Consider the following 21120-nt stretch of genomic DNA (forward strand, 5'->3'; position numbering starts at 1 on the left):
GAAATACTTTAAAAATATTGTCATTGAAAAATCGTTGTGAAATGTATAAATTCTATACAGCCCTGCATAAGTTCATATTTGCTGCTTATTCATATTTCTGCAATCGCAAATAAATTCTACATCATTATTTAGTAAATCTCTTGACTTTTGTACTCCACTTTCCACTGAGGAGCGGAAAAATAATAAATATACCAAACAGAATGGGGGGCCCCGTGGATTGTTCCACAATGCAATGTACGACTGTGTAAGAGTGGGACAGACATAGGCAGAGGCAGAGGTGCTCTCCTGCTTCCACTTGCACTTGAGAGCAGCACAGAGCAGCTTTCAAGTTGAAGTTGGCTGAAAGTTTTTATTTCTTTTACTTGTGCTTCTGCTCCGGGGTGCTCCTCCTGGTGGTGCTCCTTCTGCTGCTCCTTCGGTTGATTCCAGTGCCAGCGCCAGTGCCAGTGCCAGGGCGAGGGCAACTTTGTTTTGCTTTTTAGTACTTTTGATGACTTTCTGCCGAACAGATGTCGATATAATGCTAAATGTAGTTATATGCCATATACACAGCAACAAATTCAGTAACGAGAGGGTGCCGCCAGCAGCAGAAGCAGCAGCAGCAGAAAGAGAGAAAAAGGAGCAACAGCAGAAAGAGAATCCTGAAGGCCACTTACATGCAGGCAGCCAGCGACAGTCCCAGCTGCAACCGCAGAATAGAAGAGAGCGGGAGAGCAGGAGAACGGGAGAGCGGTAGAGAGAGAAAGCAAAAGAGAAAACTTCAATGAGAAGCAGGCAGCAGCAGTCTTTTTTGTGCGTTTTGTTCTGTTTTGTTGTTCCCTTTGCCTCCTGCACACACACACACACACACACACACTTTTTTGATTTGAAAAGATGCAGGCAAAGGATGCAACAGCAGCAGCAGCAGCGGCAGTAGGAGGGGAGGGCAGGGGTGGCCAAGCGGGGGAGCCATTAAAGTCGCGTTGAGTTGCAGCGAACGTTTTTATTATAAACGACATAACTACGTCAAACTGAGTTAACCAGCCAGCAGGAGCAGCGGCAGCAGGACTAGGAACCAGGAGCAGCCAACAAATTACACAGAGAGAAATGTTTGGGGAAAGTAACAGAGAAGAGGGCAACAAATATACACCTCATGGGTTGCACTTGGGTGGAAGATAATGAGGATCGTATGATTTGTAATTATTTCCCGAATTAATTCCTGAATTAATTTCAAGAATACAACCCCAAAGATCTGCCAATCAGTTTCGCTCAGTGCAGAAGGAGAGACCCCGCCCCACTGCTCCCCCTCTGTCGGTGGCCACCTTTTGTACATTTTACGTCATTTATTGCAACTTTGTTTGCCATTGCCTTTGCCGTCTTTGCCGCCCCTGCCCTCCCGCACTGAAACGCACTTAGTTGCACCTTCTTCTGGTATGCAACAAAAGCCGTCCGACGCAAGAAGCAGACGACGAGGACGAAGAGATGGTGGGGGGGGAGGGAGGAGGCGAAGCGAGGCACAATGCTACTCCATACTTAATTAGCTGTTTTCCAGTTAAAAATAATCAGCCCCCGCCCAAGCCAAAAAGCAAATGAAAGTCAGTAATGAAGAGGAGCCCCAGTCAGAAGGAGGGAGGCAGGCAGGCAGACGGAGTGGCAACAAAGTTGTTGTTGTTATTGCCTCTCCTGCATTTTGTTTGTTATATAAAACGTTGTAACAAATTTTTCATTAAAAGAAATCTAGAGGAGCTGGCTGGGAAAAAAACAAACGCTCCGAAAGAGGAGCTTCACAAAAAAAAAAGAGTGCCATAAAAAATGGCTGTGGCCAGAAAGGAGGAGTCTCCTCCAGAAGTGAAAAAAATGAAAGGAACTCTACCGAGAAATAGAAGAAGAAGCTGCGGAAAAAAAGCTGGAAAAGCAACTGCGCCTTCTGCCCGGGCAAGTTGCAACAAACAAAGATCTCGGGGATTAGTCCTCGGACTACAGCTTTCTGACATCTTTAAGGATTTAAGTACAAATATAAGCAAGGAAACTTCCAACTAAAGAACTAAGAGAAGATCTTGGGCATTTCGGAAAGAAATCATAGCCACAATGATATATAGTCGTATTCATATATTTCCTACAAAAGAACCGAACAGGGGGCTCCTACCGATGTTTTGACTTCGCCACAGAACTCTTCCATAAACTTGAGACATCTTTGTTATGGTTTCCCACTGGCTTAGTCGCTTAGTATGCCCCGATCCCCTCTGACTTTATTAATAGATCAACATAAAAGTCAAATTTCAATGCCTTATGGACTCCCATTCAAATGCTGATTTCCACTACCGATCCGACCGACCGACCGTCCGACCAGCAACAACTAGATCCGAGTCGAGACCATATATCATAATGCTCCACTCCCGCGTCTGAGGGCCCTCATATTACCATCCACCCCATCTCCCATCGCCCATCTCCCATCGCCCATCTCCCATCGCCCATCTCCTGCTCCAGCTGCGTTACTAAAACTATTAACTAAAGAGCTGGCATAATTAAAAGGCGTGATGGGGGCCTGCTCATCGCTACCATGGCACCCCATGGGGGAAGGAGGAGAGCTGGAGAAATGCTCTCATTTCATCATATGATGACGTCTCGATTTCCCCATTCCCCCATTCCCAGTCGCATTTCCATTTCCATTTCCATGGCCCCTTGCTAATGCCATAAATAAAAATCAGTTTATGTGCGGACTCTAAAAAACTTTTCTTTATGCGCTTTACATAAAAATAAACCACACATAGAGACTCGACTCGGAGAAAGAAAGATGGGAGATGGGAGATGGGAGACGGGAGATGGGAGATGGTAGATGAAGAAAGAAAGAGAGCACCACAATGGGGAGATGAGGAAAAAAATCCGCTTGAACGAACGTGATATCAAGTTTCGAACATAAATCAAGCTCACGCCCCCGAATACTCCAAGAGAGAGAGAGGGAGACAGAGAGAGAGAGAGAGAGGAGGGGGAGACCGCAAAGAGTTCTGCCAGAGCTCTCTGCAGACTTCACTCAAGCTCAAACGGAGACCAACTCCATCTCCATCTCCGTCTCCAAACGCCGGCCAACTTTTGGCCAAAACACTAAAAACAACTAATTTATGACGCCAGGCGATGTTCGGGGAACACATAGTAAATATTTTTATTAAATATTTTATGGTTTTCATTACACATCGACACCAATTTCTGCGTTTGCTTTATTAAAGCCCTCCCCCCCCCCCCACTACCCCCCACCCACCCGCAATGGAACACATGATGCATAAATAAGAAAGCGAAAATGGGGGTTGGGCTGGGGCTGGGGCTGTGGCTGGGGCTGGGGCCAGAAGAAAAATTTCACTTTTGCCCAGAGTTAAGCCAGCAACAATATTCCCGCAGACAACACGAGAATTGGGATGCAAAAGTCTCGAATAAACAACTGGGGCCGGGCACAGGGGGCAAAGGAAGTCGTAGGAGATGTCATCTGGCTTGACAGGAAAGATATAGAACACAGGGATGCCCTGTGTCCTGAGTATTGAATGGTCATGCTTAGATTTAGAAATGTGAATGCCCCAATGCTGGAATATGTGAGAATTTTCCGATTAATATAAAAATATTTGTTGGAAAAATATACGTATTTTCTGTAAGAAAAGTATTTCCCACAAACGAAGGCGTAATTATTTTTAATGTCATTGAAAAATATATTATAATTAATTTATATAATACAAAATAATATAATTTTCCACCAATTTGCATTTGGATTTAATAATTGAATTATATAGATTAAATATGAATTATGTTGTATTTTAATTTATACCTAATTCAATATGAATGTGTTTCTTTTTTCTCCCGCCTTTTTCTCTGAGTGTATGTAGTTCTTTAATCATAGATTTCCTACCCAAGAGATCTCCACGCAAAACAAGGCTTCACAAATCCCTACTCATCTCTGATACCCTCTAATATATAAGAAAAAAAATAATAAAAACTTTGCCTGGCTGGGAAAAATCATATAAAAAAAAAACGAAAAAAAGCCGAATAAAATGTGCGAAATGCTTTTGACAATTTCATTCAATTTCCAACTTATTTCAACAAATTGTTTGACTTTGTCAACGAGACATGAAGTTGCCGCGGCGGTGCCTCCGAACCAGTTTCCAGTCAGTCCGCGATTTGTCACCGCAGACAAAAAGCAATCACATGTGTTCGCACAGGGTCCCAGTAGGAGAGAGAAAGAGAGAGAGAGTAAGAGGAGAGCAGAGCAGAGCTGAGAGAAGAGCAGCGGCTGTGCAGCGCACACACACAATTGTCTAATTTTAGAATCTTTAAGATACACTCAAAAAGATATCCACCCAAAAGGAAGGGAGGGCAAGGCATGGCATGGCATGGCAGCAGCATCAGCAGACAGACTGGAGGCCTTGTCATCGTATTAGGTGTAATATAAAAGTCATTTAATGACATTGACTGACATTTTGATGTTTCATAAAAAGCAACTCAAGCACACGATGAACAGAGGGGGAGGGAGCGGTGGAACGACAGAGATAGAGATGGAGACAGCACACACATACACACAGACACAATAGTTTGACAATAGCAATAAAAGGCCTACCAGCAGCCAGCAGGCAGCAGGCAGGCAGCAGAGCCATCAGAGAGTCAGAGAGAGACAGCCACAGATGGAGACAGCGACAGCCACAGCCACAGAGACAGAGACAGACACTCTCGTCTTGACGTACTTGTCGTATCGCCTTGGCATCTTCATTGTTGGGGCTACCCCCTACCCTATCCCCACATCCCCGTGCCGCATGCCTAGGGAGTTCTTTCCCCCCCTTTTGGCAGCCATTATTGCTGGCATTTCCTGATTCGGGTCTCTCTCTCTCTCTCTCTCTCTCTGTCGACATTGGCGTGCGAGATTTTCCACATATTCAAAATTAATACGTTCCCTTCTTCAAATCCTAGACACACACACACACACACGCACACACATTTGTACCGTTAAGGGAAGCACGTGCTATTCGGGGACTCCCACTGCGGCTTTCTAACTGTAAAATGGCTTGGCCTGCCGCCTTTCGGGGCAAAATCTGTGCCGCATCTACTTTAAAATATACGAAAAAGGACTTTAAGGCTTCTTGCCATCCATAAAAAACAGAACAGAGCCGTGCCAGAAATGGCAGAAAGCGCAACGGAGCGAGCAAAAGGAATTTTGATGTATGCAAGGGACGAAGCAGGCGAAGGGGGAGAGGGAGCGGGGTGCGGGGGCAGGGGCAGGGGCCATTCTTTTGCTGGGGAGCCTCCTGCTGGATCCATTGTGCTTCATTTTATTGTTTCTAGTTTTCTAAGAAACCCCCAAGGAGCTGGAACCTAGCGCCTGCTGCATTCCAAATGATTCAGAAATCCGCCAGGAGGAGTTTCTTAAAGTTGAATTACATTTTAAAGACCTACAAAATTTTGACCTCTTGGATATACATTTAATGATTCAATTAAGGAGAAACAGGTAAGCCGCTAAAATTGGGTATGCCCTGAAAGGTCTCCTAAAATTCGTTCAATTTTTAAAATTGTGTTTTTTGCGTTATATTAATTAAATAAATATAATATAAAAACAAAAACCTACTGTAACCAAATCTACCTTTGAACTTTTTTCTGATTTCCTTCAAGGATCGCTCTCTCTCTCTCCCGCTCACGAGCCTCGATGCAAGATTCAATTTTATTATTATTTCACAACAATTTCCAATTGATTGGATTTCTTTGGAGAGATTAGTTTTCGAAAGCTACTGAGATTGAGAAATCCGCTCAAATTACTTCGGATTCCCGTTTCGCCGTTCCCCCGTCCACGAGGCTCTTTTTGTCTGGCTTGAGCGCACCGACTAAACCCTTCTTAAATTTCCATAAAACTTGAGTGTATTGATGCCACTTAATACCGCTTGTCCAACCACTTGCCCCCATACCCATCCCCATCCCCATACCCATCCCCATCCCCATCCGCCTCCTCGTTTCAATTCAACTTTGCACTGCTGCAGCGTCCGCTGCTAAGTCCCGCTTGTTCACAACTTTTTGCCCACCCAAAGTGGGTCTGCAGCTGCGCTGCAGCTTCGTCTTTGGACTAAGCCGCGTTTAAATACCTTGCCGTAATATCCACCCCTCCCCTGACTAATCTGCATAGCCAGACCCCCAGCCCCGCCACACTCCGCCCACTTTTGAGTGGCGGGAAAAAACCTTTTAGCGTGCATTAACTGGAGAGGAGACCCGAAACGAAACAGAAAACTATGCCAGGCCACACAAATGCAAAACAAAAAAAAACAAAAAAAAAAAGGAGAAGAAACAACAGAAATGTTTTTTAAATGCTTGCCGCCTTCTGAGTCGCCTCCTACTCGGCTTCTTCTTATGAATTTAATTTCAGCTACGTAATTACTTTGTAAACACATGAGCAGCAGAGCAGCCAGAGCGGCCAGAGCAGCCAGAGCAGCCAGAGCAGCCAGAGAGAGGGATTCAGGAAGCAAAACACATAAAATAAAAAGACACGAAACCCCGAAGAAAAAACTTGAGGGCCAAGGGAATTGGCCAAGTGCTGGCCCTTCGACTGCATCTTGGGGGGTGGTCTGCCGTCCCACAACCTCACCTCACCACACCACACCTCAATCCTCCCTCCCTTTTTTGGTCAAGCTGCAGCAGCAGTAGTCCACGTTCCACCGACCTGGTCCTTGGCACTGCTGGGCTCTGGTTCTGGTTCAGTTTCTTGGTCTTGGTCTTGGTCTTGGTCTTGGTCTTTGGTTCTTTCGGTTCGTTCGGTTCGTTTGGGGTGGTGCTGTGTGCAGCGAACCAACATAAAAAGTTATGAGTGTCTTGTGAGTTTTGTGCCAAAGTGCGGTTTGTAAGTTTCACCCTTCCTCCCCTCCCCTCCCCACCCACCACTCCACACCAGCGCTCCTGGCACACCACAGCCCCCTCCTCCTTCCTAGAACGTACTCTTCGTCTGGCCTACTGGCACCTGCAACTTCTGGCTGGCTTTTACCTTTGGCTCTCTTTTTGCTACTTGTTCAAAATTTATGCGGTAAATTCTTAGCGCGCACTTTATGTTCGAAGCAAAAGTTAGGGCTACGTGTAGGATCCTCCACCCCCCCTCCAACCCTCCAACCCGTCCCCTCCGACCACCCCGTCCACTCTATGCACTGTTTTTCCTACCCATTCTGCTGGCCACAAAACTATGCCAAGTGTCTGACGCTGGCTAGAGAGAGAGAGCAGAAGAGAGAGCGCGGGGTCTCGGTCTCGGTCTCGGTCTTGGTCTGGCTGTGGCTCTGACTCTGACTCTGGCTCTGGCTCTCGGCTTGCCTCTGTCAGCGTTGAGCTGGCGGCCGGATTCCAAGGCTCTCGGCCAGGTGATAAATTCCTTCTGCGAGCTGCTAACCCAGGAAATGGCTGTCTCGGGGGGAGGTCTGCCACTGTCTCTGCCTGCCACTTCGGGGACTTTCGGTGAGAAGACAGCTCCAGCAGGGACTTCACTTTGGAAGGCAGATAGACCCTGAGACCTAGACCGAATCGTATCTAAAATCTGGATGCTTCTTCGATCCTGATAGCTTGAAGAACCAAGATCTCTAGGGGGCCCCCCTAACCTCGTTTAACCTTTCGGCATATCTTTTCCCAGTCTTTGACTCCACCTCAAGTGTCGTTCCAAGCATTTCTGAGCTATACTTCAATTTTTGAGCTTTCATTTTCAGTTTGGAAATGCATTTCCGTTTTTTTTTTTTGTTGAAGAAACTTTTTTGGACTGCAAGCAGTGCATTCATTCCTGCCAACCCACCACCCACCAGCCTCCATGTGTGAGTGTGTGCCTGCCTCCTGCCTCCTGCCACAGCCAGTGTCCTGCGTGTCCTGTGTCCTCTTCGCTGTTGTCCCTGGCTCTGGCTCTGGCTCTGGCTCTGGATCTGTCTGTGTCCGTGTCCGGGGCTGTCTGTTAAGTGCCGCGACGCAAATATTATTAAAGTTTTTGGTGCGTTTCAGCGTGAAATTGATTTTCATACGCCTGCTCGGCCACAATCAAATTGCCGAAGCATGCACACGTTAAATAGCACAAAAAAAAGAGGAGATACATAAATATATATATATATATAAATGTATATATATATGTATATATATATTGTATAAGCAATACTCCCTGCACATGTACGTGTACGTGTCTGTGTGTTTTTAATTTAATAAGTGCCGCATCCACCCACGATATTCAAATACCCGTACTCCGTACACCCCGTACCCCCTACCCACAACCGTGGTTTTGTTTCGGTCCCTATCGGCGCCCCTGCCTCATGGAGGGGCATGCCGCCGCCTCCTCCTCCTCTGGCATGCAAGTCACATTCTCGATTGCCAATCAGCGTACAATTGAAGCAGCATTAATATGAAAAGGGGGGAGGGGGGGAGTCGGTGCCTGGGTCGGGGTCGGGGGTCGGGGGGTCTGCATGTTGCAGCAAGAGGGCACACAGCCACACAGATTTCCGTTGACATTTGGTAAAAAATATTACAAAAATCGGTTCGAATACGGAAAAAGTGAACAACGAGTGTGTTGCAAATAACAAACACAGAGGGAGATTTGATTTTTATGCACGCGTAGAGCAGGGATATGCAGAGGCCAACGGTTGATGATGGGGCGCCCCTTCGAGGGGCGGGAACAGGTGGTTAGTTGAGTGGAACGTGCCTGCGGTTGGCGGCACGGCGGGACGGCGAGGGTATTGCACAGATATTTGCCCAGAAATGATGCAAATCTGGGCTTGGAAGCACTTGCCACAAAAGGAAGATTAATAGGTATCGAGTTATTGAACAGTTAAGACGGGGAACGAGGCAAATCCATTACTGATATCCTGCTACTCCAGAGAGAGCCATTTCAAAAGTTCCTTAAACCATAAACGGATATGCCCTGACAGAAGTTTTCATCCAGGAAAAAACGGAAAGGAGCTCCCATCAATGGCAAAAACCATTCATTGATTTCACTGAGAAAGAGACAGAGAGAGAGAGCTGTTTTTTGGGGCCAGAGTTCAGTCAAATGCAAAGCCAAATGCAAAAAAGGCATACGAAATGGCCCTGCCCTGCCTGCCGCCCCGCTCTATCCCTCCCTTAATCAAAAACTAAATGCACAAAACTAATGCCATTAATTCCAGTAGACAAAATCTGAATAGAGAGGGGAAGAGGCAGGGAGAGAGAGAGAGAGAGAGAGTGTGTGCCAGGGAGTCGGAAAGGAGTTCAGCTCGCTTTTGGCTGCCATAATTGACCCACATCATTAGCCAGAAAGGAAATGAGCTGCTGCTGCTGCTGCTGCTGTTGCTGTTGCACCACCCTGCTCTATGCAACACACCCTTCTAGCCCCCGCCCGGAAAAAAGGGGGCCAGAGCAAGGACTCCCCACAGCGTTTGAAGCATCAACTGGAAATTACTCGACGTAGAGCGAAAAACTTGAGCCAAGCAGAGCCAAGAGGAAAAAAATGTATTTTGCCATACTTCAAATGAAATTATCTGCACTTGGGGGTCCAAGGTGGGGCCAGAGACTGCTGCTGCAGTTTGCTGTGCATCTGTTGGAAAAGGGGGTCATGTGCCGCCCATTCCACTCCCCCCTTCAGTGCTCCTTCACTCCGCGTTTACTCTTTTGGGGGCAGCTCACGCACACTGCCAATTTGTGTGTGTGGGGCTATATAAAAAAAATTTAAAAATATGAAAGGAGAGCAAAAACAAGGCTGCTGCTGCTCCTCGATGGGGCTAGGACTACGGCTCCTCTTCTCAGTGCTGTTTGCACAGTCCAGCAAGGCACCTAACCCGCAGTCCCTATACCATCCACATCCACATCCACAAGACCCCAGACAAAAGTAAACTGTGAAGCAGGAGGCAGCAGGCAGCAGGCAGCATCCCCAATGCTTTATGTATTGTCCTTGCCCCCGACTGAATCCCCAGCCCTCCCCACAGCAAACACAACCAAATTACTTTGCATAACCATGCAGCAGCGATAGCAGCAGCAGCAGGAGAAAGCGAGCACTCCTTCCACAAGGATATGTGTGTATTTTATAAAGTAAAACAATCCTGGTGAAAACGAGAAACTTGGGACTTCATGATGGGGCACTTAAACTAGTTCACAAAAATTTTCAGCTCCTTCTGCTGATGCTGATGCTTCTGCTGCTGCTGCTCCACTCGTCAACGGCTCTGCCTCTGCCTCTCCGCTCCGCTCCCCATATCATGTCAACCAAAGACATATAGGAAGAGAGCGAGAGAGCTGGGCGTACAGAATCGTGTAAATAAAAACATTTACAGGGGGGTGGCGGGGTGGCCTGGTGGGAGGGACGACCCTTCATGCGGGTCATACGCTCATGTATGCCTCTCTCTGTTTTGTTTATGTGCGAGAGGGGGGTGGGCGGTAGGGGTGGGGGTTATGTTTGGTATTTTATATTGCCAGGAGCTGGCTGCCAGTAGAACGGAACTATACTTTGCTTTATGGCCCCCCAATGTACACAGCGTCTGCTGCAAGTTCTAGTACTCCACAGCACACCCCACTCCTCTACTCCACTCCACTCCACTCCGCACCACACTTGAGGGCGAAACTATCCTGCTGCGAGTGCAGGGAAAACCCTGCTCCAGAGTCTAGAGTCCGGACTTCGTCTGGTTTCGATTTTTGTTGACCTTCCTCTTGAGGGCAACCGCTCTCCAGACAGAGAAGAGAGTTCAGTGGCAAGCCAGGATGCTCTGATCTCTCAGGGTCAGATCTGGCCCCGACGAGAGATCCGCTCCAGCGATGGAGTTCCATTTCCATCTAGAGCCATCCTCCCGAAAAACCCAACCAATTACAACTGAAACTTTCCGCTAGCATAATTCTGTTCAGTTCGTTGGTTATTTTCACTTGGCTGCCCCTGCCCCTGCCTCTGCCCCTGCCAACACCTTCGCAGGACCCTGGCTGGGAGTCCTTTACTCTGGCAACCCATCCCCCATCGTTATTTGTATGCAAACCTTAGAGTCCCGCAACCCGCCCTTCCCTCCCGGCTGCTTCAGTGAGTTGTCTCTGGTACCTGGGTGCCGCCTGGGGAAGGACTGCTCCAGTCACCGTCGTGTCCCATCAAGTTTGCTTACTGCTCGGCCCAGCATCCAATTCCCCCCGCCCTGCCCCGCCCCGCACCGCCCTGTCCCTTGACATACTCGTGGCACCTAAAAATCTACCAAGGAGCTGCTGAATTTACCTTTAATGTCATTTTGTTGCATTTTTTATTTATTTATTATACTCGTAGTGTTGCCTCCTTTAGGGTTTACCTCTGCCCTTGTCTCTCACCGGTCCCTCTCCCGGCTGTTGCAGCTGCAACGTTGGTGCAACGTCAACGACTCCTGTGTCCCAGGACCAGGACCAGGACCAGGGCCAGGACCAGCCGCCATGGCGCATGGCGCAGCCTTTCTTCTTCCTTGGAAGGGACTTTGTTTGGCACTTTATTTATATTTAAATTTGTACCTCAAAGAGTGTTTAGTTTCGCCTCGAGCTTAACATATTTTCCCCCGGGCTCTCCCTTTTTTCGCCCCAAGAAATATTGTCCTGCCGGGGGAGGCAGGACCTGCTGCTTGCCAACCAAGGAGATTGCCAACGGCAGCACCTGATACCGCGAGAGGTGCCCCAAACCGAACGGAGCCCCGAGCCTCGGCTAGACTTCCTGTTCGATATTCGGAAGGGGGGTATCCTTTCTGCTCCCCGCTACCCAGCCCCCCCTTCAGTGTTCCAAGTTGGACAAAACTTTTAATCAACTACAGAGAGACAGAGAAAAGGAAAGAGAGAGAGACCGAGATTCATCCTGTATCCCGTAGATACTAATTTCTGACCAAGGGGTGCTCCAGCAGGGGACGGTCTTGCTGTGAAGATTCTCTGAGGTTGAGGTTGCCATTTCATAAACTTTAATCGAAATGTTTTACTTCAATCAACACTCTCGCACACACATAGAGACAGAGCGAGAGAGAGAGAGAGCCATTGCCGTGATGATGACGGGGGCAAAACTTTCACCACTTGCCACAAACCTGGGGACTGACTGGAGTGTCTGTCACCTCATGGATCTCCCTCTCCCCTCGCCACCCCCTCTCCCTCCCTCACCATCTTTCCATCTCTCTGGCTGCTTGCCTGGCGCTTTTTCACTATTTATCATTGTCAACTTGAGTGCGACGTTTGGCGCTGCTGCTGCTGCTGCTGCCTGCTGCCTGATGCCCGGATGGAAGCTCTGGATGGGAAAACTGTGGAAGCTGTGGAACCTGGGATGGATGCTCGAATAGGAACTGGTGGTAGCTGATGCAAGCGACGGTCCTGCTCCTCGCTCTCTCCGTTGATTTATCTTTCCGCTAAGCAGATGTAACATTATACGCCACAAATACATCCGACGTTTGCTGCCGCTGCCTCCTGCCTCCTGCCTCCTGCCTGCCAGCGGACGGCCTGGGTCTGGGTCTGAGTCTGGGTCTGGGTCCATGCCCAGGGGTGCAATATTTCGTATATTGTCAAATGGGGCAAGGCAGCAGCAGCGACAACAACCAACAAAAAAAAGAGACTCCCGAAAAAATAAGCAAACTCTTGCTCCTCTGCGGTGGACCAAAGGAATTTTATCAAAAGTTTTCGGTGGAAAAAGTTGGGTTTTGCTTTTGGGAAGCAGCCGTTGGGGCTGGGGAGGGAATCGAACTGAGATCTAAGAGACGGACCTCTGACTACCTGGAAGCGCTGCCGGTCATCTTCGGTGACATTTCATCTTTTGCGGGTACACCCTGTACCCGGTACTCGGTACCCTGTACCCTGTACACGACATTTCCGGAAAGGAGGCTGGAACGGTGGAAAGAGCTTCGCTTCACACATTCTTCAGGCACCATTCGCACCTCTCCGTACAGGGTATTCGTGGCTTGGCATGGCCCAGACCAAACCCTGACCCCCCCAAGGCATAACATTCTCTTTATCTCTCGGTTGTGTTTAAATTTTTTTAACAATTGCCGCCAGCAGCAGCGCAAAAATGTCGAACCGACCGAAAAAAAAAACTGAGAAAGAAAAAAAAAAGCGAAGAGAAGCGAGTGAAATAAATATGAAAACTTCCCAGAGCCAGGCGTCGGCAGGTCAGACCTGGGCACGGCCATCGGACCGACCAAAAGGAGGAGATTCCAGACTGCCGGCGAGGAGGGGGGAGGGGGGAGAGACTCCCCCAGCAACGAACAGAGCGAGCCGAGCGAGAGCTGGTTGCTATTATATTTATTATTATTTTGCGATTCAAACGAAGTGATATAAATGTGTCACGTTTTGCGAGTTCACACATACTCCGCAGCCGCCCCCCATCCCCCGCTGCACTCCCCCCTCCCACCATGCACGCCGCAGCACTCCCTCGCAGAGATCCGCAGATCCACAGGCGGCGGCAGGCAGGCAGGCAGGTAACAGCAGCAACAACAACAATCAGCTAACACCAACACCAACACCAACGCCTCCTTTTGTTTTCGAGAGACCAGCCAGCCAGCCAGCCAGCCAGCCCCTCCTCACGCTCTGCCTTTTTACTCTGATTTGAATACCCTTTCTAGATAGGGTATCACCGAGTAGAGCCGAAAGCTGTCACGACACCAGAGGGCCAATGGATTTGCAATACAACAATTTATGCAAGCATAAATGTATCTCAAAGTCCCTGTTTAATGTAGAATTATTATTAAATATTAAATACATATGTATATAAGATATATATTATAAGATTAATGGCCAAATCTAGGTGAAAATCAACCAGAAATTGTACACTTTTTCACGCTCGTAATCTAAGGCTACCCCTAATCAATAGCTTTCATCTGTTAAGGGTACTCCTTCTTCGGTTTCCCGCACAGAGAGTAGTTTTCTTCTTGTGGCTGTTGCTTTTTGCTTTGTTTGGGTTTTGCTTTTGTTTTCTGTTTCTTTTTAAAGTTTGCGCAACAATTTCGTGAGCGCTGGAAGATGATTTGTGTTTTGGCTCTCTTCTGGCACTGGACCCAAACTGAACTCCGACTCGTGGACTGGACTGGGGGACTCGGGGGGACTCTGGGGGACTGGGGGACTGGAGACTGGGCCGCTGCATCAGATACACGTCCAGCGGGCGTTGCGACCGGTCGGTCCATCGTTCCATTCGGCATCCCAGAGATAGATCCAGCATCCCGGCCATCCCTGCCATCCCGACCATCCAGCATTGTTCGCCAGCCAAAGTTGGACTTAATTTTGTTGTTTTCTTGCTTTTGCATTGTGTTTGTTGCTGCTGCTGCTGCTGCTGCTGGCTTCTTTGCATTATTCCTGGACGGACATGGACATGGACATGGACTTGGCCTGCCCTGGCCTGGCCTGGACTCGTACTCGTACTCTCTGTGTCTGCTGGTATCAGTTACTGTTGATCAGCATTAGCACCTCTGGTGGAGGCCGCTGCCGCTGCCGCCGCCTCGTGAATTGTTCGTACGTGTTGGTTATGAGGAAAAAGGCATTGTGCATCCATAAGATACATCGTCATGCCACAGTGTGCGAAAATTATGTGCCATCAAAAGAGGGAGGGGTAGGCTGCAGCTGCTGCCACGGTGGGAGGATGGATGGAGGCCGGGGCATGGCGGAATGGTGTTGAAGTTCGAAACTTAATTTGAGCCGAGGCATGTGGATTGATCCATGTGTGTGCCACACAACAGACTCCGTCTCCAGCTCCGTCTCCGTCTCCATCTCCATCTCCGACTTCGAACTGCATCTAATTTGTGATAATCTGTGGGAAGTACAAGCACAATCCAAAGAATCCGAACTCCAATTGCAATCGGACCGGAGAGCAATTGTGGGAAGAGTTCCCAAGCAGAGCGCTCAGAGATGGAATATAATGGAGCGGCTGAAGGCAGACTACGACGATAGGTGTTGATAACCAACTTAATTATGATTATGGTATAATGAAAAGATTGCTACATCTAGTAGTACTGTGGATTGTTGCATGGTGGTGTAATGCGGCATTAATTGGAGTCTCCTCAGATTGGCAGATCTTTTTTCATATTCAATCAAACGGTATTCCAGTATTCCTCGCACGTCTGCTATCCTTTATCCTTTTGCCAAATTGAACGTTTCGCTTTGAATTCAAATTGAAATTCCACCGAAATGCGTTTAACTAAAAGTCCCCATATGTAAGCCATTATAATTGAGCTTAACCCGGCTTTGTTAGGGCCCCCCTCCCCCCAAGTTGCCTTGGCAAACAGACAGACAAACCGCAACCCAATCAACTTTGCATCTGCCAACCCAACCCCATCACACTAATTGTATGTCCTGGTTCGGTCCTGGTCCTGGTCCTGGCCTGACTTTACCCGAGGCTTACCCCTAAACCGATTTCAGGCCAACCCTTTCCCCGCCCCACCTGCCACTCCCCCCCCCCCTTACAGAGGAATCCTTAACCCCTTTTTTGGCCCTACCTGTCGCTTGTTTTGTAATGCAAATCTTTTTGCTTTCATCTGCTTGTTATATATCGAAAGCTATTAACCGAAACGAACAAAAAGAAAAAGGGGGAAAAAAAAACGGGAGTACCAAGGAAAACTCAAAATTCTATGTCCCTCCCCCTGCAGGGGGGTGGGGGGGGGATGTGTGTTTGTGTTATTTGCATTTGAATCATTCGTTTGTGCGAAATCAGATTAAATCGCATAATCGAATCTGATGCTACGTATATGTACGACTATATATATGTATATGTATAGAGTCGATGATGACAAAGACCTGGGATGCAGGCGCAGGAGCAACCAATCAGATGGACACGAAAGGCAGCAAAAAAAAAAGAAAAGAAAAAAATGAAGGAAGCACACAGAAATTTATGTATTGTATAAAAAAAATCAATAGCCAGAGAAGGGGAGGGGTGGGGGGAGGCATTGAAAATCCTATGCACACACACACGGGACACGTACGAAAACCGTTCTCCAGGATTCACCGAAAAAAAAAGCGAAAGACCTCAAAAAGGTGTGGGGGGGATGGGGAGGGGGGCGGAAACCACAGGAGCAACCAAAAGTTATACCAGACACATGCGGCTGGAAAATACTTTTCAAAGTGGAATCAACAGAGAGTCGAGTACGCAGGGCGGTGGGGCGGCTGGGGAAAAAGGGTTGAGAGGACTGGGGGCGGGAACTCTCCTGTTGAATGCCAAGAAGCAAATCTTTTTGTCTCAGCTGATGGCTTGTTGAAAATTCAAATTAACTCGATCATAAAAGCCAAGATGAGACCCGTTTTGAGCCCTCTCTGTGAAGGCACTTGGCGTCCCTGCCCCCCGGCCCCCTGCCCCTTGCTCTCTGGCTCATCCTTCTGCCACTTGGCGCTACATTTTAACTTCAAATTAAGTTTGTGTGCACGTAGCAAACACACCAACAACAACAACAACAACAGGGTGGTGGGAAGGGGGGTAAACCTTTTTCCTCCTTTGATTTTCTATTTCTTTTTGGCCTGGCTTGCACTTTTTTTCCTGTTGGCCCCCTTAAACAGCATTCGGCTTCGAGTGCGACTTCGTCTTCGTCTCTCTGTGAAAATAGTTCGTTAGCCTTTCCAAAATAGAGGAAAAACTACCTCCCACTCATCCAACCCCCCACCCCCCTGCTTTTGGCCATTCGAAAAAGGGCAAAAGACTGCTGGCAGTCACTGTGTGTGTCTGTGTGTGGTGATTGGTTTTGAGCGAGAGAAACCCAAATTATTGGCATTTATTTTCTCGTTTTGACTTTGTGCCCCAAACGAAAAACGTCACAACTGAAGCATCTAATGCGCTTACAGGAGTGGAGCCACGAGGGGTCCACAGTGGCCTGGAGAGGGGTGTGGGGTAGTGGGGGGGCTAGCAATCTTAATGCCGCCTAATTAGCAGCCTGAATGCGCTAAGACTACAAAAGCAGCCCCAGAACCTGCACCAGAGCCAAAGCGAGAAGCTCTTTCTCCCTCTCCCTCTCTTTCTATCTCTCTCTCCAGAGATGGAAACGAAACGAAAGTTTTTGGCCAAATTGAAAATGCGCAAAATGACTTTGACCAAATCCCCAATCCCCAATCCCCAGTGCCAATTGGCAACCAACCCATCAGGGCAGCAGAAGGGGGGTGGGGGGGGGCTGGGATAATGCTGAATGAGCGGAAAATGGAACAAGGAAAAAGGCGGAAAGGTGGAAAACTCCATGGGGATAGGAATAGTTTTTGGGCTACGAATCAGCCTTTTGTATGAATCATCTATAAAGCGAGAGAGTCGAGTATTTGGGGGTTTGGCGGGGTCTTTCCCAATCGATCTACAGATCTACTCCTTCAAGCCAGATCTCTTTCATCCTGTACCCCATATATTTCCCAATTAACTCCTAGCCCGGATTAACATTAACCCTCCTTGCACCCTATCTCCCTCTTCTCTACCACTCTCCCTCTCTCTCTGCCGATAATCCAAAACTGCATTATCCAAAGCCAAATTGAAACGTTCAAATGAACAGAGATCAACATTTATGACATTTCGTTTGTTCAGGGAATCAGCTGCGAAAAAAACAAAAAAAAAACAAAACAAAACCAAAAACCGAGAGCACTACTTTTGATAGGCCTTGTCAGGCCTTGCCTTGCCCCATGTCAATGCCACACATTATACGCGCTCCGCACTGAAAAACGGCAAAGCAGTGCGGCCCGAATGTGGCAAATCCCATTCCCGAGCACATCCAAAGAAGCATCTACTCATCGCACCCAGCTTAGCAGCTAACCATCTATCCCATCCCATCCCATCGCATCGCATCCCATCCCCTGAGAACATTCTAACCCCTGTGGTCCCCTCAGTGCATGTCCTACCAGGTCCTCAGCTGTTCCTGTTGCTTTGTTGCTCTGTTATTGTGTTGTGCTGTGTGTGTGTTTTTTTCTCTTTTTGTTCAATTTGAATGATTTAACATAAAGCGAAAAGGTAAAACTGAGCACCAAGACACAGGAACACACACACACCCCTCGCAAATCTGGCGCTGCCGCTGCCGCGGCTATTGTTGCTTCTTCGGCCTTATAAGTGCGACTCCTTGCAACACGCGGCGGCCAGCAAAACTTTAACAACCAACCAACGAACGAGCGAACGAAGGAACGAACGAACGCGCGCAAATAATTTCAATCGTCGTGAATCATGAATAATTCAAAATCATCATTACCAACACCTTTTGAGCCGCGAGAGCTGAGAGCTGAGAGCAGGCAGGAGATCATGGGAAACGGTTCGGACCAAGGGGTACGTGGCACCGGCTGGGGCAGGGGCAGGGGCAGCCGCTGTGGAGTGTTGCCCAAAATGTTCACACTTCCCAAAGGCTGGCAAACTGGCAGCCAAACAACGAACGAACGAAACGGCAACAACTTTTGCTCAATCTGCAGCGGACAATGGGGGAGGCACGCAGCGGCTGTGGCAGGGGCAGGGGTACGGGTACGGACACGGGCAGGAACTGAGAGTGAGGAGATGCCGCTCAAGTGCTAAAGTGAGGCGGATTACCAACCCAGCAAAAGCAAAAGCAAAAACCCAAGACCGAAGACCGAGCTGTAGCTCTGAAGCTGAAGCTGTATCTGAAGCTGTAGCCGTGTAGCCACCACCAAAAGCGTTCGTCGACTACTTGTGCAGCACCCAAAAAATACAAAAAAAAAAAAAAACAAAAAGGAAAGGAATGCCAGCTAGGCGAAGGCGCTGGCTTAGATGCCCTTACAGAACGATCTGTTCGAGGACAAAAGACTCTTCTCAGAATGGATCGCACATGTGACAACATTTGGATTTAGTTTTCAGCTTAGGAGCTTGTTCAAGGATAATGGTTTCCACCGATGATATAGGGGGATCTAATACAAAAGAAAATTTATTAAAACGAGACCCATAAGACACATAAAATACCTATAATATAACCAAAGGTAAACAAATTTAAAACAAACAAAAAAGTAATACATAAATTGTTTAATTTAAAAATTTAAAATAACCGAAAAAAAGTTAAATGAAAATAAATATCAAGAAAACAAAAATAATTAACAAAGTAAGAGATATTAAATAAAAATAAAATTAAAATTAAAATAAAAATTCTCTAAAACCTAATAATAATATTTACAAATTTATAAATATTTAATATATTTTTTAGTAAGTCTGAATGTGGGAAGGAACCTGAATGCATCCCAAAAACTGTTCAATAAAATATTTAATAAAATGCAATAAATATTTAATTAAATAATAAAAGAAAAGTCATAATAAATAAAACAATCAAGCTCCTATCTTGAAAACTTTGCGGTTCCCTGCCAAAATATTTTATTATTCCAAATTAAATGATGGAAAAATCCGATTTCTTCTCTGGAAGATCGTAATACCCACTAAATAGGGTATAGAAAAAAAAAAAAAACACACACACACACCTCCGCCCCTCTGGCACGCCTTAGTTGAACGTTGTTGTTGTCGCTGTTGTTGCTGTTGTTTCATCGTCTATTGTATTCCATCGTCGAAATATGAGGCACGACTCTGGCATTAAACTTCAAACTAAAAAAAAAAAACATAAAAACCCAAAACTAAAAAAAAAAACCAATGCTGCAAAATGCCAAAATGCAGCCGTAGAGAGGACTCTGGTGTTGGCCAGGCCAAGAACAATAAAATGAGCGCAACAACAGCGCGAAAGACGGGGAAAAAGCACCGTGGAGGAGGGCGAGGGCGAGGGCGAGGGGGCGGAAAGGAAAGGAAAAGATAAGCAGACGGAGACGGAGACGGAGACGAGCGATGGATGGAGTGAGGATGGGGCTTAGAGGATGGGACAGCGAGCGCTGCTTTTAGCCACTTCAGACGGGACTGAGGCTGGGGCTCCTTGGGATCGGCAAGTGTTGGCCAAGAAATAAAAGTTGCTGACCTTAAGCCAAGTCGTTGGGTCTTTGTCTTTGTCTATGCAGCCCGGAGAAGAGTTTTCCTTCTTCTGTTTCTGTTGCTGTTGCTATTTTTGTTGTTGTTGTTGTTGTATTTTTTGTCTTGAAGGATATGAAGCAAATACTAAAAGTTCTTTCTGGTGGCCAGGGGCTGGGACAGGCGTAGGGGCAGGGGCAGGGGCAGGGGCTGGTGCTGGTGCTGCAGTGGCAGCTGTTTAATAAGTTCAAGCAATTAAAAGTGTTTCCAAAGGTTGCCCCACAGGAGGAGCAGCTCCGAGCCTGAAAAGAAACTGCTGCTAGTCGTAGACATTGATAGGCGCATAAAAAATTGTGTGGAGTGGTGGCAGGGGCGGGGTCGGTGGTTGCCCAGAGGCAGGTTGTGTTCCCTGGCGTTGGCTTAACGATGTGAGGATCATAAATGCGGCTTAATGATGCCACAACTTTGACTACTTCTTGGCGAGGATCGCTCGAATGGCCTCAGTTTTGTTCAGCCGAAGATCTCTTGTTAAAAGATAACTAAAGCGGGATCCCAGGACCATAAACCGAACTCCATTCAAATTATGTACGTATTTCCTTGCAACTTCACTTTTCCTCAATCAAACCTCAATCTCACAGTCCGTCCAATAAGTATATACCCGCCCGAACAAAATCCCGGACACCAATTTGGGTCGTCATTAAAGTTCCTAAGTTCCCGAAAAAAAAAAAAATAACTTTGCCGCCGCCGCCAAATGCAGGCCATTAAAAGTGCCAAACAAAATAATTTCGAACAAGCAAAAAAACCAAAAAAAAATATATAAAAAAAGGAAGGAAGGTAAAAAAACGTACACAAAATCAAACATAAAATTAAATTAATGGCCTAAACACTCCATCTCGCCTCGGACCGAAAGTTTCGCACAAACACACACAAAAAAAAGAAAAAGAAAAAAACACAAAAAAAAAAGGTTCAATCCGTGGCATTAAAATTATGGGAAAAAATAAGGGAAATATATTTTCTATGGGCCACTTCGATATTGGATGTTTACGAGGATATTTCCCCGATGTTTGTTTATGGCCAGACTTCGACATATATGGCCAGCTGCTGGTAGGTGGCGGTGGGTGGGGAAGGGGGGAGTAGGGGGTGCCCCCCACCCCCCTTCATTGGAAGATAAACGTTCCATCGCTAATTTGAGTCTTTGTCACGTCTTACCATATGGAAATATTATTTGTAAATACTTTTATGTTCCGTACGTGACCAGGACCAGTACCGAGGGGGGTGCCCGGACACACACATCCCGTGTGGGGGTCATGCGATAGAAGGAGACAGAGAGAGCTAGAGAGAGTTCAGTATGGAGTTCTCTT

The 21120-nt window shown here is 47.2% G+C and overlaps 1 protein-coding gene across 1 annotated transcript in view; it reads right to left on the minus strand.

The window, feature by feature from the left end:
* olf413 (DBH like monooxygenase olf413) overlaps positions 1–21120 on the minus strand; it is a 126764-nt gene that overhangs the window by 95431 nt on the left and 10213 nt on the right. The window lies entirely within an intron of this gene.

The sequence above is a fragment of the Drosophila pseudoobscura genome, chromosome X (assembly GCF_009870125.1).
Source record: "Drosophila pseudoobscura strain MV-25-SWS-2005 chromosome X, UCI_Dpse_MV25, whole genome shotgun sequence".
Lineage (NCBI taxonomy): Eukaryota > Metazoa > Arthropoda > Insecta > Diptera > Drosophilidae > Drosophila > Drosophila pseudoobscura.